General features: G+C 47.7%; 1 protein-coding gene across 2 annotated transcripts in view; it reads right to left on the bottom strand.

Annotated features, from left to right (window-relative positions):
• Window positions 1-17,778, bottom strand: part of Lpar3 (lysophosphatidic acid receptor 3) — a gene marked incomplete at its 5' end in the record, with an annotated part of 70,246 nt that extends 52,468 nt beyond the window's left edge. The window contains 1 exon segment of one of the 2 annotated variants that reach the window (NM_001439416.1): window positions 17,182-17,778. 2 annotated transcript variants of the gene reach the window in all.
• Between the last annotated feature and the right edge of the window lie 200 nt (window positions 17,779-17,978).

The raw sequence follows: 17,978 nt of genomic DNA, 5'->3' as shown, positions 1-17,978 counted from the left end.
CTGCTACCTTAGGAATGCCTGCACAGGTTATCATGCTCGTTCAGTGAATTCAATAATTCATGGTAATGGCAAAGTGGGACAGCGAGAATGACTTAAATGCGCCTGTAATCCCCGGGGTTCACGTTAGCCATTAACTTCTCGGCCTCTGCACTTGCTGCTCCATCTCGGCAGCCATCTCTTTCCCACACGCCCACAGGGTTCATTTTGATACCTCATTCCTGTGCAATCATCACTTCATCAGACACCCTTCCCTCGTAGCTCTCTGAGTGGAAGCAGCCGGATGTGGCACGCGGACCATTTGCCCTGCCCTCCGAGCTGCACCATTTCTCACCATCTGACAACCTAGCTGGGGACCCCGGTTGCTCTCTCCAGAGGGAAGGTACATTTAGGAAGGCAAGCATTCCATGTTATCTTGACACACCCCTGGACCCTGGAAGACTGCCCAACACATGCACGGTCTCCGTAAATGTTTGTTAAACACAGACTAAAGTGAAGAGACCCCTCAGACGCCCACGCCTTGTGGCTCTGACCTTCTAACCAAGCCGGTCCTTTCTCCTCTCCTCCCCCACATGTGTGACCTCTAATTTGAGTCTCACAAGTCTTTCATTTCCCTGGCTTGACTGGGCACCAAACCCAGCCAGCATCGAGGTGTGAGGATGGTGTCTGCTGCCCTTGAAAGTGGCCTCACACGAGCAGACCAGTCTGGGTGGGCTGAAGAGGAACCCCGCCACAGAGGATCTTGACTGCAGGCCTCAGAAATGAGGGTTCCTCTTTGAACATAACTTCAAAAGAGAAAGAGAGCCAATCGTCCAAGCTGGGCCCATCCAAGTCACAACACAAAGGTGGAGCTACGACCAGAAGTAAACCATCCATACCCAGGGCTGGGGTCTGGATAAGTAGTTGGGGTGAGGAGAAAGATGTCTCCAGGGGACAAATCCCTAATAAATCACAAGTACACCATTAAGAAGGGAAGCTTAGCATCCAGTCCTTAAAAACGCTACCTAATGACTCCCTTTAAAAGACACCCTGTCCAACTAGGGACACAGAGAAGGCAGTGACCCTTCGGTTGAGAAATGGGGCAAACATTTCATTCAGGTGACCAAATTCAATGTCAGCAGTCAGAAGCTCTGTTGATTGTCAAACTCTTGAAACCTCGTGTGAGAAATAACCATTTACTTCGTGACCTTCTTGTCACTCCAATAATCACGTAAAAAAGAAAAAGAAGAAAGGAAAGAAGGCAGAAAAAAAATCTCAAGCGAAGAAATACCCTTCAGAACCATAAAAGCCTTCAAAAGGAGATACTCCGCACCACTGTCACAGCTCAGAGGTTTAACAACTGAACTGAACGCATATCCCAAAGGCTAAGGAGACCTGAATGAAATAAACACTTTAATAGCAATAATGGATCCATGTCAGTTCAATAACAGTGGCAAATATGCCTCATGATTCTAGGATTTAACAATGGCAGCTATTGCGTGCCCTGTACGGGAATATGAGTTAGGAAGCCTACTGTGTGCTCAATATGTCTGCAAATCCAAAATGCATTATTCCTGAATTTTTTTTTTAAAAAAATGAGAAACAAGGAAGAGGTTATCCAATTTACTTACGTAACTTCCTAATAAACTGAACGCACCTGTTTTACCCCGGCCACGGTAAAACAAACAAGGAAACAGTGATTTGTTAGCGCTTACAAGTAAACCTATCGTGGCGGTGATAGAATAGGAGATACCCTGATAATCTTCCATAAGGCCGGTGTGTTTACTGTAGGGGAGCTTGCTAAACGGGGGGGCTGCCACAGATCTATGTTCCCATTTCCTTATAGACACCCCATCATTTCTCTCCAGTCACCTGAGCCCTCATCTCTGTTAAAAGACTGAATCTTCAACTGGGACACCTGAAGTTATTCTGCTGCAGACCGTGTCCCTTACCAGCAGTGGTCCCTTACCACTCTGTTTTCTGCACAGTCCTTTGGGTCTTAGGGGAGTGGCCAGACAGAGGACCAGCAAATGCCCACCTGGCGTGACTGGGAAAATCCCTACTAAAATGAGAAACTGGAGCTAAGGGGAATGACTCAGTCAAGTGCTTGGAAACGTAGGATTTGATTCACAGAACTCACGTATTTAATAAAACTCACATGTCGCCCAGTGTGGTGGTATATGCTTGCAGTCCCAGAGCTGGGGAGGAGGAGACAGGAAATCCCTGTGAGTCACTGGCCAGTCCTGGACTGATTGGTTATCTCCAGGTTAGTGAGAGGCTCTGTCCTCCCGAAGATGTAGAGAACATGCTAAGGATGCCACTGGAGGTCGTCCTCTGACTTCAGTGTGTGTGTGTGTGTGTGTGTGTGTGTGTGTGTGTGTGTGTGTGTGTTCTCCCTCCCTCCCTTTCTGTCTTTCTCTGTCTGTCTCTCTGTCTGTCTGTCTCTCTCTCTCTCTCTCTCTCTCTCTCTCTCTCTCTCTCTCTCTCTCTCTCTGTCTCTCTGCCTCTCCCCACCCCCTCTCAGAACTTGACATTCCCAAGTCATCATTAACTGAAAGACGGTAGCATTCAGGGCAAACTGCAGGCCAGGCTCAGCAGAATGAACAGGTTACGATGTCAGCACAGCCTGCAGACTCCTCTAGGCGGGGAGGGTAGCGTGAGATGTGTCAGGGAGTTTACCTGCCACCGTCTCTCCCTAGGGAGTGGGTGGTAGACTTACAGCATTTGGTAGACACCACAGCTTCTGCCCTTGGACTTGTTTAATAAACAGCTGTAATCAAAGGCATTGTTCTCCAGATGTTCCCGATGGCCGAGGGCTGTCCCAAGCCCCTGGGTTAAACAGGAAGCAGCAGAAACACAGTAAAGAGAGAAAAACACATGGATTTTATACGATCAACAAATTCCCTGACATTGTTTATCTAAATGTAATGTAAATCTTTAGCCGTGTTTACTTTGTTATAAAATCGTAAGCTGGATCTAACTCATGAAGCCCGTAGAGATAGGTTTTGACCTTTGACCCTCATGTTACGCTAGTCGAATGTTTCAAATTAGTATTACTTATACGTAACTCCTATGCTAATCTTTAGATCACTATATAATCACATTCTGGTGGCTTCACTATTCAATGGAGTTGAGAATGTGAAAGTTTAAAGTGTAGACAGTCATACAGAAGGAAATACATTTCTTAACCAAAATTTTTTTTGCCTGTAGAAGATATTTTAAAAACTTTCACGTAGCAGCCTTAACGCCAATGAGAGGGAAATTATATTTCCTCAATGACTTCCCGTGAGAGGGAAATTATATTTCCTCACAGTGAAAAATCTGCAACAGGCAAATTTGTGGTCCAAACCATTTTATTGTCATCTAGCTGTGTACCATACCCCTCGTGTGTCTCCAGTCCCCAGAGGACGTTCAGGAGTCCCTTGCTCTGCAGGGTTGTTCCACATGGCCCAGTGTCACATCACTGGTGGCATCCAGGTAAGTACGTGAGTGTAACCTCAGTCTCCGCATAGAGAGGAACATTTCAAGCCAACGCAGCTGCAGCAGGAGACAGCTCTGACTGAGGCTTCAGAGATCCCAGGGAGGACAGCTTTAATACCAAACAAGTCCTCCAGAGGGGCACGCAGATAGAAGGGCTGCCTGCACCAGGAAGGAGACTCCATCTCTGTCTGGGAAGCTTCTGCTCCACGTCCTGCTTGTCTCTTAGTCATAACTCATGCTTTCCTGTCAATAAGGTACCAGCTGCACAGTAAGAGAGAGGAGGGAAGGAGCCATGTTGACTTCCAGCCACCGTCTTCCAGGTTACTGCCAATGTGCTGGCTCACTTCCTACTGGGCAGCCCTCTCGTGGGATGGCCTTGCTGAATGCGAGCTCTTCCTTATTGGCTCAGAATGCCCTATCACTTCTTGTGAACTCCCCGTGAGTCAGTTCCCAGCCAGTTGCTAGTTTGTTAGGACCACGTTCCTGTGCGTACGTGCATGCAGGCGGAGGCTAACAGACAACCCTGGGTGTCATACTCGGACACAGCATCCACATTCTTTAAGGAAAGATCTCTGATTAACAATTAAGCTGGGGTGGTGGCCAGTGAGCCTCAAGTATCTGCCTCCCTGGTGCTGGGCCAGTGCTGTGATGACAAGGTCATGCCACTCTGCACAGTTTTTATGTGGAGTCTGGGGACAAAACTCGTGTCCCTAGGCTTGTGAGTCAGCTTTATCAATGGCACCACCTGTGCAGCCCCAAGTGAGGATTCTGTTTAGTTTCGAGACTCAGACTCTCTTACTGGGGGTGTCAAAAGCTCTTTAGAAACTCCGCCGTGTAAGCATGTCCTACCTATGTGTCTGTCTTCACCGTCCGATCAGGAGTGAACTGGGACACAGACACCATTTGTGCCACTAACGCTCAGCACAGTGTAGGTGGTGGACATGCAACAACTGTTTAGTTCCGTTGCGACTGTCCATGGGTTGGCTGGAAGGAGGCAAGATGGAGGCTCTGTGGTGGATAATGCCTGGGTACCACACACTTAGAGAAGACGGATGGGCTGAGAAACACACGGCCCCCTCCTAAGGCTGTCAACGTTCTCCACTAAACATTCATGTCTAACCCCACGGCTAAGGTTGTTGTAAGCAGAGCTGGTGTCCTTTTGTCTCCCACTTGGAAACACAAACACGGAGTCTCGTTGGGAGGTGGGAGCAGATTTTGTAATGCATTTGGTCTGAAGAATTCCCAAGTCCTGTTTCCAGCCTCCCTTTCATGGGCAGAAGCTGACAACGGATGGTGTATACTCGGCAGTCCCATGCTCACCCTGGACTGAACTCTCCTGTGTTCTCCACACTCCCCCCCCATATTCGGCCTTCTATTTTCCCAACAGCCTTGAACTCTAGATAGCCTTGGACTCGGTTTTCAGCCCTCTCTTCTTTTGCCTTTGAACTCCCAAGAGAAGACTATTGTACAGGCTGGAGAGATGGCTCTGCAGTCAAGAGCACTGGCTGCACTTTCAGAGGATCTGGATTTAGTTCTTAGCACCCACATGGTGGCTCATGGCCATCTCTAACTCCAGTTCCTGGAATCTGATGCCTGTTTCTGACATCTGTGGGTTTCACACGTGGTGTACAGAGACATACGGTACATGTGGTGCATAAGCATGCATAAGACACACTTCAGACATGTCTCAAGGGGCCCGACTACTACAGTATTCCATGAATCTGGACTTGTCCCTTGCCAAGGACTCTGGCGTAACCTCTTGGATCCTAACTTAGTTCCCCCTCTGGATTTTACTTTCTGGACTTCCTCTAGGAATGGATCTCAGCGTCTCATTTGAAATTCTCATTATTAACCTCACTACACAATGTGCCACCCGACACTTAGACTGCAGTAAAAGTCTAGCAGGACCCCATTCTCTGTTCCTAAGAAGCCTACTGTTCTGCACGACGTGACGCTAAGCTAATGGCCGTTTCTAACTTCTCTGCCCCTAACTATAGATTACTCTGAATTCTTGTCTCTTTGAATTATTGTTTAAATTTAGCCTCCACAGCAAAACTATCAGATTGTGCTTTATCTTTGGTGTGTGTGTGTGTGTGTGTGTGTGTGTGTGTGTGTGTTCGTGTTCCTCTGCATATGTGTGTGTTCGTGTTCATCTGCATATGTGTGTGTGTGTGTGTGTGTGTGTGTGTGTGTGTGTGTGTGTGTTCCTGTTCATCTGCATGTGCATGCAGACAATGTGGAATCGAGAATCAGGAATCTCTCCACATGTTGTTTCAAACAAGGGCTCTCATTAGCCCGGACCTTGACCAAGTAGGTGAGGCTGGTGAACCAGTGAGCTCCAGGGGCCCAACTGTCTCCGTCTCCCAACTCATCAGGTGCACAGCGATGCACAAGGTTCTGGGATCAAACTCAGGTCTTCAGGAATGCAAGGCAATCTCTTTACCAACACAGCCATCTCCCCAGCCCAAGGTATTTGTTTTGTTTTGTTTCTTGCAAAGTTGTAACCTTGTAGCCCGGACCCTACCTGCCTTGATCACCCAGCCTCCGTGTAGCTGAGTGACTACGTGGCTGAGTGACTACGTGACTATATAGGAAGTGTGATCCACACAATCAGCCCTGAAACACAAAGCTGTCATGTGCTCCTTTCTCTTCCTCCCCGCCTGGGCCCAGCACTGAACACAGAAGCAAGAACAAAGCCCCGAGGCACTGAAGATGAATACAACCATGGACCAGCGTCCATGAAGAGGAAACAAATACAGAAGCTGAGAAGAAATACTCAAAAATACGTATGGCAATGTGGCGCCACAAAATAATAGAGTCTCTGAAAGTACACTGAAATGCTTTCTTTTTCTTTTCTTTTCTCTTTTCATTTCTTTACTGGTGCTGTGGCCTAAACCCAGTGCCTTGCAAACGCTAGGTGAGCATGTTACCATTGAGCTCCTCCCCTTTTTAAGCAGATTCGATAAGCAATGTCCCAGTGCGTTCTGCTTAAGGAGGAAGAAAGGAGCCCCTAAGCTTGAACTCTCAACAGTGCTAAATAGCTCTGAACATTACCAGAAGATAACGTCGGTTTTGTCCAGGTCACCACACTTGAGACATCCGAGCTTGCGGCTCCAGATGATGGATTAGAAAGAACCAGAGCTTGAGGGAGCAGCTGCTCCTTGTGGCTTTTAGTAATGTACTGCCAGGGAGAGACAATCTCAGGTGTCTGTTTGTGAGCAAAAGTAGAAGGGAGCAGAACACATCTAGCAGCTGAGAGCCCCGGAGCTCTGGAAAACATGGCTGCTCCTCTAACCTCACAGTGGGAGTTTCCACGAAGCACTCACGGGCTTTCCAAGGCCTTTTAGATGCTCCAGTGGGACCAGGGGGAGAAAAGCTTGTGGTGGATGGGAGTCGGTACGTCCCCCCCTCCCAGGTCTGCATCTGAGAAAACCCCAAGGTAGATCCGGCGGGAGGATGGGAGGGACAGGGTAAGCAGAAGCATCCAAACCAGAAAGTAGGGACGCTTGGGAACTCAGCACAGAGTGGAACTCACGTGTGGCAGCTATAATGTAGAATTCACTAGAAGCACAACAAACAACGACCTCAAAGCGTGAGGAACCGTAATGGCAAGGAAGCCCACAGCTTGACCTGGAAGGGCTCATGCCTGTCCTCTGTCGTGGGACACGTGGTTTTTAAACACTCACATTAGATATGGCCAGAGAGCATCAAGGTCAGACTCTGGACTCTGGAAGGCCACCTTCACAGTTCACTCCTCGGCCGGGAGAACTCAGCATTTGCAGGTCCCTGTCGATGCTACTTGCCCCGGAGAGTTCTGAGTGTGAGCTGTAATTGTGGGTTTTGTCACTTCTTCCCCACAGTTCGGCAGGTTCACCATTCAATACACGAAACGGAAGCACTGGTATTTGAAATAGGTGAGAGAAGGGACGGCCAGGACTGCGTAGCCCTCACAACGCAATGGGGGCAGGATAGTGAAGAGACATCTCCTGAACCTGCCTCAGAGGCAGGCTCCTCCTTCTGGAAATGGTGCTCTCTCTCTCTCTCTCTCTCTCTCTCTCTCTCTCTCTGGCATTCCCCAATCTGTCCATTGTTCCTTCCTTCTTCTCAAAAACACTGGCATACTTTTTTAAAAGCACACGCGGTTTCCAAAAGGACCAATTCAAAGCCACGCTTCCAGAATGCCGCACAAAAGCACACCCCCAACAAGACTGGCGGAGAAAGCCAGGAGGCATAAGAGGTCGCAAAGGAGGAGGTGAAACTGCCTTTGTTCACAGGGGGTATGATCTTTTGTGTAAAGAACTCTACAGATTCAATGAGTCTCAGAATGAATAAACGAAGACATTTGTCAGAGGGTGCAAAGCAGAAGTCAGGCACACAAAGCACATTCATTTCCATACACTCACAGTGAACAATCACAGCAAAGATTAGGAAAGCAATTACACTCATAGCATCATCATAACAGAGCAAAGAACCAAGAAATAAACTCGGCCAAGGACTCGGAAGCTCGTGCACAGAAGACAATAGGACGTTGTTGAGAGGAATTAAAGAAGACACAGATAAGAAATGAAGAAAAGAAAATCTCGTATTCATGGGTCAGAGTGTTAGAATGTTCCAGACCACTCAAAGTGATCAACAGATTCAATTCAGAAAAACACAACACAATACAACAAAACAAAACAAACAAACAAACAAAAAAAAACCTTTGAAACTCATATGAAATTGCTAAATGTTCAAATGATCTTAGGAAAGATCGAAGTTAGAGAAGTCACACTTTCTTATTTCAAACTATATTACAAAGCTACAGTAACTAAAATGGTATAGTACTGACGAAAGACAGATGTACAAACCAATGGAAGAGAAAAGGGAGTCCAGAAATAAGTGTCTGCATAAACGGTCAACTGGCCCTTGATGAATGTAAGAAGAATATAAGGTAGGGAAAAGTTGGTTCTTTGACAAAAGCACCATTCACATTGCCAGTGAGCATGGCCTATGGAACCAGTCAGCCCCTTAGAAGCCTTGCTTAGCAACTAGAAAGCCACCGAGCTTCTTTGTGCCTTTATTTGCCCTTCTGCAAAATGGAGATGATAAGGGAGATTCAATGTGTTTAGAACATTCTCACACTCTGTTGACTTGATTGCTGCTATCGTCGTCAGTCAGGGCCTAAATACAGATATTCCCTCAGGAGGCTCAGTTTTTTGGTTAGTGAAGGGAGACAAAATGGAGCATAGGCTATTAGGATGAAGGGAACACCACAGTCCTGTTCCCTTCAAAGTCTAGAAAACTTGGAGTCAAGAGACCCCAAGGCTGGAGGTGGAGGTGAGGGGTGGGTCCAAAAGAGGGTGTCAGGGAGGAAAAACAAAGGGATCAATTTGCTCGGACCACATTGTGTGGGGTGTGGCCGTCAGAACAGCCACGCCTCCTCTCCTTCCTGCTTTGTTCAGAGCCCAGTTGATACTTGTTGATACTTTGTCACCACCTGGGAAAGATACAGCCCTGGGCGGCTGTGAGGGAAGGGACTTTCTAGCTGGCTGCCTGAATCCCTGATGTTTAGACCTCTAACTGCAGGCAGTTCCCGACTTACAGTGAGTGAATTTAGGATTTACTTTTACTTTATGATGATACAAAGTGATGCCCATTCCATAGCAAATGTGAATTTCAAATTGTGAATTTGGATGGTTTTTCTAGGCCCCTCCCACCGCCAGGCAGTTCTCATGGTTTCCAGCTATCTGAAATCTGTGCTGGACAGTGTACTGTTTCACTAAACGATGGCACTTGATGGGTGGGGTGTATCAGAGGCATTTCAGCCTGTGACACTCCCAGTTACTGCAGGGCTATCAGAACATAAAATTCAAGCTTTTGCTGACCTTTCTGTCACAGCACCGGAGTGCTACAAATGGGATGCTAATTCACCCTGACCGACTCTCCACTTTCCGGCCCTTTTCACTGTACCAACCGTCAAAGTCTCTTGTTTTAGCTAATTTTCTGCTCATATAAGAAAGAGAACACATAGAATTGTTCTCTATAATGATGTTAATGTCTTCTACAAGCTTTTTACTGATTCCAGAAGAAATATGATCTGGCTGTGATAAAAAAAAAGATATCAATTTTATAAGTGCATCTTTTCTTTAAAAATTTGTCAGAGGTTTCTCGGGGAAAAGCTCTTTTGACAAAATGGAAATGTCAGAATGATGTTAAATGCATTACAGAAAACAGCAGTAATTAGCCACTGTTCCTATTTCAGAGCAAGCTCGGAAGAAAGTTTACATCTGTCCAGTACAACAAGTAATTAACTTTTACAAGGCAAGAGACTCCAGTGATCTAACAAGGATAAATTAAATTAGAAATGAACCGGGAAACTGTGGGGGGTGGGGGGAGGGAGGACGACTACTCTCTGAGGAAATGTAACTTTCTGCCTTCTTTGGCTTTCCTCTGCTTGATCCTGTGAGCTTGTGGAGGGCTGCAGTGAACGATGGGCAGGTTCCAGGACTCCTAGAGATCACCCACTCGCTGATTCCTCTTCCGTGTCCATGCAAAGACATTTTATACGGCTATAAATTCCCTCAGAAAGCTCATAATAGAGAGCAGAATCTCCAGCTAAGGCTTATTTCGTCCTCCTCCCAGAGACATTTATCGACACCGGTGATGACTAAAGATGCAACCCACTCAGGGCAGCACAGAGGCGTGGGCTGTGGTTGAGAACCATGGACCCAGGAAAGGAGATCGGCACAGAGTAGTCATGGAGGGGTCCTTCACAGCAGGGAGACTGGTTGCTCTGGGCAAGCAAGAAGAAATATACATGATGGCAGGCATCTAGTCTCCAATTGCCAGAGAAGCTCTGCAGACATGCACAAAGGAAATAAAAAGATTCTTCTTGGATCTTACAACTGTCATTGTATAGCACACGACCAAATATTGAGAGGTGTGTTTGTTGCTTGTGTGTGTGTGTGTGTGTGTGTGTGTGTGTGTGTGTGTGTGTGTGTGTGTGTTTACTTCCCAGTTCTGTCTTTAGAGAGTTCACAAGCAAGGCAACAACAGGTACATAGGCTTTCCATGGGTCAATGTCCTCCCACCCTTCTCCCATTGCACCTTGTATCACTAGGCTCCTTCCCCTGACATCCAGCAACTTTGTTACCTCCCCATTCCGGTGGCCTCCCACCTGTGGGGCACAGCAGAGGGCTTCTCTCAGTAAGATAGAAGTAATCTGCCTAGAAGATTACTTAACCACAGAAATCTTTTTATGGTGTATATGTGTACTGAGCTAAGTATACCAAAGCAACACGTCAAAGCCTCAAATATGCAGAGTTTTAAAAGGAGAAAATAACATCTATTAAAAGAAAGGATGGATTAGTTTAGAGAAAGTACAAGAGGAACATATTGTGGCAAGAAAGGAAGGAAGAAAAGAAGGAAGGAAGGGAGGAAGGAAGGAAGGGAGGAAGGAAGGAAAGAAGGAAACAAGGATCAATAAATGACAAAATGCAAGACCAAGCGCCACAGAATTTCCAGTGAGTACAATATAAAGATCAAGATAAACAGAACTGTAAGATTTCAACATACTGAATACAAAAGGAGTCTCTTGAGTGTTTCCTACTGTAAGTGAGTGCAAGCATGAGAAGGCGAGTTCCTCCTCCAGGAGAATGCCAACTTACCCTGGGGAGGGCTGGGAAGGATGAATCACGCCTGGCAACCCTCACAGACATGACTGACTCTTGCTGAAGCCACTGATGCAAGCTGACTCTCAGTGTGGACGGTCGATGAGGAACAGCCCACTAACATAGTCTAGAATCCTTCCCAATAAACAATAATAAACTCAAAAATTAAACCAGGCAGGTTTAAGGTGGGGCAACCTGGCAGACACAAAATAAAATGGTGCCCGAAGTCACTGTCCCAGAGACGAGGCAGGATGGCTTTCTGCACCCTCTGTTGTAAGAGGCCGAGAATGGAGTTTTAATTCTGCAACCCTTTCACTAGCAGTCAGGACTTGAGTTGTGAAGTGAAGCCAAGAGATTGCCTAAAAGTTTCACTCATAAAACAAGTTCACTTCTTTTACTAAGGCTGCACTTTTGCTTGGAAGGCCTTTGGGCAACCCTACATGCTTATTCACGACTGCATGACATCCATGTTCCATTTCCCTGCCACTGGCCAAGCCATCCCTTTGTAACTGCACAAGTCAGCACATGGGTGAGTCTAAGCCAGGGCTAGAAGAAGCCAGTCTAGTGTGTCTCAGGAACAATAGAGACACAAGACTGTCAGAAGAGCAAATAGAGGGCCTGCCTCACAATCTTAGGAAAGAATACGGCTGGCTGTTCTGGTGGGGAGCATACGGCCTGTCAGGTCTGATGGGGAGATAAGACCTATGAAGAATTCGGGTAATATCAGGAGTCATGGGACAAAGCGTAGGCAAGCAGGACAAGTTAGGGGGCAGGAGCCAAACCAGAAGGGAGAATAAAGAAGAAGATGGAGGCCTGGAGGACCATGAGGAGGAGGTGGCTACAACCTAGGATGTAGGAACCTTTCCCTTAGGCAAAACTGTTCTCTGTGCTCCTGGTTATGTGAAGAGTAACATATGTCTTTCTGACTGAAAAACATAAATAGCCAAGGACCGGGCTCCAATCCTGCTATCACTTTGCAGAGTGAGCCTTAAAAACTCAAGGCATCACGAAGTCACGGGGCCTGGCTGAGAGGATGATGCAGGGAGCCCGGTGCCATCTCTACCCTGTCTAAACTTCTGTTCTCGTTCTCTTCCTGGCCTTAAAAGGGTAGCTAGCTCCTGGGGTTTATCCACCATGAACTGAGGTAAGAGATGGTCTTTCACTTTAAAGAGCCTTGGAACTTTGCTCTGTGCCTCCCCTTGCAAGCCGTTAGATAATCTCGGTTCAGCATTAACTGTCCTATTCAGGGCAGTCTCTTAAGCTCTGCTTACAATTCCCAACCTGAAATATAATGTGACCTCAAAGAACAGAAGAGAGGCCATAGGAGAGAGGGCAATGATGGCCACTTGGTCCCGAAGACACCGCAGGAATATCCTGACACTCAAGTAACCAGTAGTGTGGGAATCTGTCCAAGATGGTCCACATCTGGATGCCCTGCCTCTTTAATTCCTCAGTGTAAGGCCCCTCTTGGAGTACAGTGCTTGTATATACGACTTAACAGGACCTATTGCTAACCCATGTAGGTAAATGGACAAGGAATTATAATCCCCACCATATAAATTATCAAACCAACTAAAAATGGCGTCATATATTTAAAGTCGTAGGTCCCACAATGATGATGGGGCTGTCATAAGAAACTAGTCTCTGGGGTTGGGGACTTAGCTCAGTGGTAGAGCGCTTGCCTAGCAAGCGCAAGGCCTGGGTTCGGTCCCCAGCTCCGAAAAAAAGGAAAGAAAAAGAAAAAGAAAAAAAAAGAAACTAGACTCTAATATTCCAAACACCTCTAGCCCAGCCCATACAAAGCATATGCTCTAGACCAGTGGTTCTCAGCCTTCCTAGGGCTGCAACCCTTAAATAAAGCTCCTTGTGTCGTGGTGACCCCCAACCATTTAGCTGTTTTCATCACTATTCCATAACTGTTATAAATTGCAATGTAGATATAGGCTATGCAGATGGTCTTAGGTGACCCCTGTAAAAGGATCATCCAACCGTCCAACAGGGTCGTGAGCCACAGGTTGGGAACGGTGGCTTTAGGTGATTACAGAGATAACTCCCTGTCTTCCTTGCCTCCTCTCACCCAAGATAAGGAGGAGACATCATCAGGACCGAGAGGAGAAGGCTTAGTACTAGACAGACAGGGGCAGGCCTGTTGTAGGTTAGAAATGAAATAGTCCCACTGGGGCTGTGGGGGACAAGGCATAGCTCAAGGAAGTCATGTTTCTTGCACCTTCTCTGTGTCCCGATTCCCCAATGTGAGCAAGCAGATCCCTGTTCCTAATCCCTGGGCTATACCCTCAAGTCATAAAACAGCATAAACCTCCCTCTGTAACTTCCTGTCAAGTCTATGGTCACAGCAGTGAAAATAAGGGGAAATAATCCAGGGTCCTTGTCCAGGAAGGCGGGCAGCACACAAGAGAAATGTGTGCACCTAATCACCTGTGGATTGGAGTCTGCACACCTTGCTGGAACGATAGACAACCATGGCCGGGTTTACTTGAATGTCAGTTCTTCAATGTTTAGGAGGGGAAAGGGTAACCACCATTTCGGTACCTTTTGTCTGTGAGGTACCCCCTCCTGTCTTCAGTTTTACAGATGAGCAAACTAAGGCTGAGGGAGGGGAAACAATGCGCCTAAGATCACAAAGCCGGCCACGCTGGAAAGCCTTGTTCTTCCCCCGTCCCACATTAATAATGCCACAGGGCTGGCCTGCGCCTTCTACAAGCTTACAATCAGACTTAGCCACTCTGTTGGACATAATCACAAGCCAGAGAGCATTTGAACTAATGTACGTACCAAGCGGAGTGGCTAATGGGTCATCCGAGTTACATCAACTCACGCTCAGGTTATAAAGCTGTACCTCTTGCCCCCAGCCCAAAGGAGGAAGAGGCCGACTTAAGATGGATTGCTGGTCCTTAGGAGGACGATGCAGGGCTTAGGGAAGCAGCACCCCACGGTTAGGCCTGAGTGGTCGACTTTCAGAGGATTCATTTTATTTGCTACCTGGCTCTACTACAGTATGTGCAAACCTTCTGTGCCTTCGTGGTTTTGTAGAGAGAGACAGAGACAGACAGAGATAGAGAGGCAGAAATTAACATTGTAACATCTCAAGTTCAGAAGACCCTACCTGAAAAAACAATCTGACATTTAATGTTTTCACGTAAATCAGTTTTTGTTAAACATCCTATAAAACTGATCTGATATAAAGACTTGGGATTGCTTGATGCTTTCAGCAAGATATAAAAGAACGGTGTCTGTCACTAGATCAAAGCAAAGCCTCCAAGTTTTGAATACTTGAATTAAAAAAATTCATAGAAAAACTTTCCCTAAACAATCTTTCACTGGCTATAACGGTAGTGACAAGCTGCCAGGGTCACAGGGTCTCAAGGTATAGGGCCCACCTAACAGGTTAGACTGTTTTAGAATGGCTCAGTTTGCTTAGACAAACAGCGTTAACTGAGCCAAGGCTGTTCTGATTTAGTCCCTTCTGGTGGGCGCAGGGAAGGGAATTCTAGTCACTTATCCACTGGATTCAAACCACCATACAGATTTAAACCCGACCCCCACTGGTGACAAGATTAGTAACTATTGCTAGAGTAAACCTAAGAACTCTCTTTAGCAATGCATGCGCAGGGCATCAAGTGAAGGCTGGGCAAGCACTCAGTGTTCACACCCAAAAAGGAGTCTGTCTAGGTCTAACATTCACTCTGTCCTCAGACTTACAAACTACAAGAAGGAGCCCTGAAAAGCCGAGTCTTACTGCTCATGAGACGTTCCAAGACCAAGAGTTAGGCAGGAGAAAACTGTGGAATGGCAGGAGCAAATTACGAAGCATTTAGGGAAAATCATCCCATTAACAAATTAACCTCTAAGTGCTTTGGAGGGCCGTCTCCACGATCCCATTAATAAGACTAAATTGTTTCCAATATTCAGTCAGTCCTCAAATCACAAGCCTAAGCAGCTTCTGATAGCCGCAACTTACACAGCGAAGGCAACGAAGAAACTGCTACAAAACAAAGCACTGTTGTAGTCTGAGGTGTGGGAGATCTGGGGACCTTCGGCTCATCCCGCACAACTTTGATAGCTTTCGGAGCTGGTCCTAGTAACTGTTTTCCAAATCCTGAGACGCTCGCACTCGGCTTTAGGTTTTACCAAAAGGCAGACCACCACACCACAAACTGCAAGGTGGAAAATGTCACCTCCCAGGACTCCCGGGGTGAACCCGTTTCCCACCATCAGACAACTTTCTAGGGTTTGGAAAGTTGAGCCCCTGCAAAGCGCGGCGCTGGACGTCCCTGCTCCTGGGCCCATCTGCCCACAGCCGGGCTTTGCATCTGCATTGATTTTTGCTCTAGGGAAACACGAAGTGGGAAAGGACAGGGTACGCCACACACCGCGGGGAAAGTTCTGCCCCAGGAGTTTGGAGAAATGGATTGGAGACCAGAGAAACCCAAAAAAGCCCCGGCCGGCGGCGACTCTGGGAACCCCCATCCTGCTCTGGGTACGACACTCACCGCTGTTGCTCGCCCGCGCCTCCGAGCCCGGGAGCCGAGCGTCCCGCCGCTGTCGCATGCCCTCGGGGAGCGCGACGGGGCGAGCGGGCTCTGGCCAGCCAGCAGCGGAGGACGCGGAGCAGGCGGAGCTGAGCTCCTGCTCTCCAGCGTCGGCGGCGACGCTCCCGGAGTCCCGGGCAACTTTGCTAGGGCGAGGGGGTGGAGGTGGAGGGCGGCTTGGTCCCGCCCGCCAAGCCGGCCAGTGAGGCTGCAAGTTCCCACGGGAGCGCGCCCCCAGCCGGCCAGGCTCGGATCGGCGCCGCAGAGGGCCGGCAGTCCAGGGAGGCACTCTGCAGAAGCTTGGCTGGGGACCTGGTGCCCAGGGGGTGGACAGCTCTGAGAGGCTGTCTAAGCTTTCCTAAGGGGCGGGTAAAACATCTAGGGATCCTACACAGAGAGCCATACTGACTGAATGATACCCAGACTGACACGTTGCGCTGACCCTCTCTCTAGAATGGAAAATACTTGTTTGAGGTGGCTGCTGGGACTCATATCCCTGCCCCACACTACTTGTGGGAGGCAGGCTCTCTGCCAGGACCGAACCTGATACCTTAAAGCCTGAACCCCAAAGCTGCCCTAGAGTTCAGACAATCCCAGAGGCCAAGAATAGTCACCTTTGTGTTACAAGAGGAAATAAAGCCTGTTTAAGCTTCTGGTGGAGTCGTTTTGGCCTCACGCAGTGAACAGTTCTGGATATACTGTTTCAAAACTGACCCACCTTTGGTAAAGGGCATGGAAAAGAAAGCAAGTCTAAGGCTTCTTTGCCCTAAAAACCAATTCCCGAACCCAGCATGCTAGAAGGTGGGCCTTCCTGGTAACCTTAGAAGCTACTGTGAGGTGAGACGTCATCCCCAGGCAGCCTCGTGGTACACTTGGGAAATGTCTGGAGTGTGGATTTGGGCGTATTTCACCATCCATCCAATCACGTGCATTCAATGGGACTCTTCTCTGTGCCATTGATGGCCCAGTTGGGAAAGTGCACAAGCTCAGATTGAGTTTGATCCTCGACCACCACATAAAGAGCCTTCTGGGCTACACCCGCCCACAAGCCCCATGCAGGAAAGGTGGAAAGGGGGCCCTATCTGGGGTTTCCTGGCTAGCTAATGTATAGCCCACAGACGAGCTATACCTCAGAAGAATACCCGGACTGAAATGCATTGCTCTGTTAGAAAGCTTCTGAAAACATCAGGTGAAGAGAAATTGAGGAAGATACTGGAGCTTAACCTCTGACTTCCACATCCACGTACACACACACACACACACACACACACACACACACACACGCATGTACTCACCTACACACACACACACACACAGAGACTCTTAAGATGAAACTTAAGGATTATCTTTTTTCAATCCTTGTTGAGTCAGGGATGTGTCATTTCTTTAGCAAATCTTTTTATAAGTAAAACCAAATCAAAATTAGTACCACTTAGTAAAACACAAATGAAAACTAGTACCACAAAAGCAAGATCCATGATGACTACTGGCCGGAGAGCCATCCAAAACCTCTTAAACAAACTCACCGAACAGCCTCCTTGTGTTCTTATATTCCTGGGAAAGCAAGGAGTTGAGCATTGCTTCACGGAGGAAAAGGGGGTTCAGACTCCAGCCTCGGAGCTGCTGAGACCCCCTGCACCCCACGTGTCTTCGTGTTGTAATGTGAGTGCTACAAGATAAGTTAATAAGTAAATAAACGAACAAACAAACAAGGATAACGGCAAATCGCCCTAGGGGAGAGGCAACACAGGATCCAGGGTCGAGTTTCCTGCCTGGTTTCTGGAAGGAGGCCTGTGCTCCTCCATCCACTCTTGGACCTGTAGCTGTACAGGCAAGAATTCACATGCCCTTCACTTTGGGAACAATCTGAACTGAGGCTATGTTGAAATTTGCTGCCCTGAACTAATTAGCAAAGAGGCTGCCTCTGGCAGCTTGCAGATGTGTGAAAAAAAATGGGATGGCACCAAGGGAGAGATGGAAGTGGTACCCTCCACATAGGGGGAAAGGAGGCATGAAGCCCCGCCCCCGGAAGAGGAGGCAGTCACCAAGAGAGAGATGGAAGTGGTACCCTCCTCATTGGGGGAGAGGGAGGCATGAAGCCCCGCCCCCGGAAGAGGAGACAGATCTTGGCATGGATAGCTGATGGGTTTTCTTTAAGAGTGTAGCCCACCCCAAGAACATGTGAGGAGCACGAATTGGACTTGGATGATGTAAAAAGAATAAAAACAAGGACACAAAGTTGGATGGGTAGGGAAAGGAGCGTGGACCTGGGAGGGGTTGGGGAGAGGAGTGAATATGAACATAATAGATCGTACGAAATCTC

This window comes from Rattus norvegicus, chromosome 2, assembly GCF_021556685.1.
Source record: "Rattus norvegicus strain SHRSP/BbbUtx chromosome 2, alternate assembly SHRSP_T2T, whole genome shotgun sequence".
NCBI lineage: Eukaryota > Metazoa > Chordata > Mammalia > Rodentia > Muridae > Rattus > Rattus norvegicus.
The sequence above is the reverse complement of the archived record's forward strand: the minus strand, read 5'-3'. Positions and strand labels throughout refer to the sequence as shown.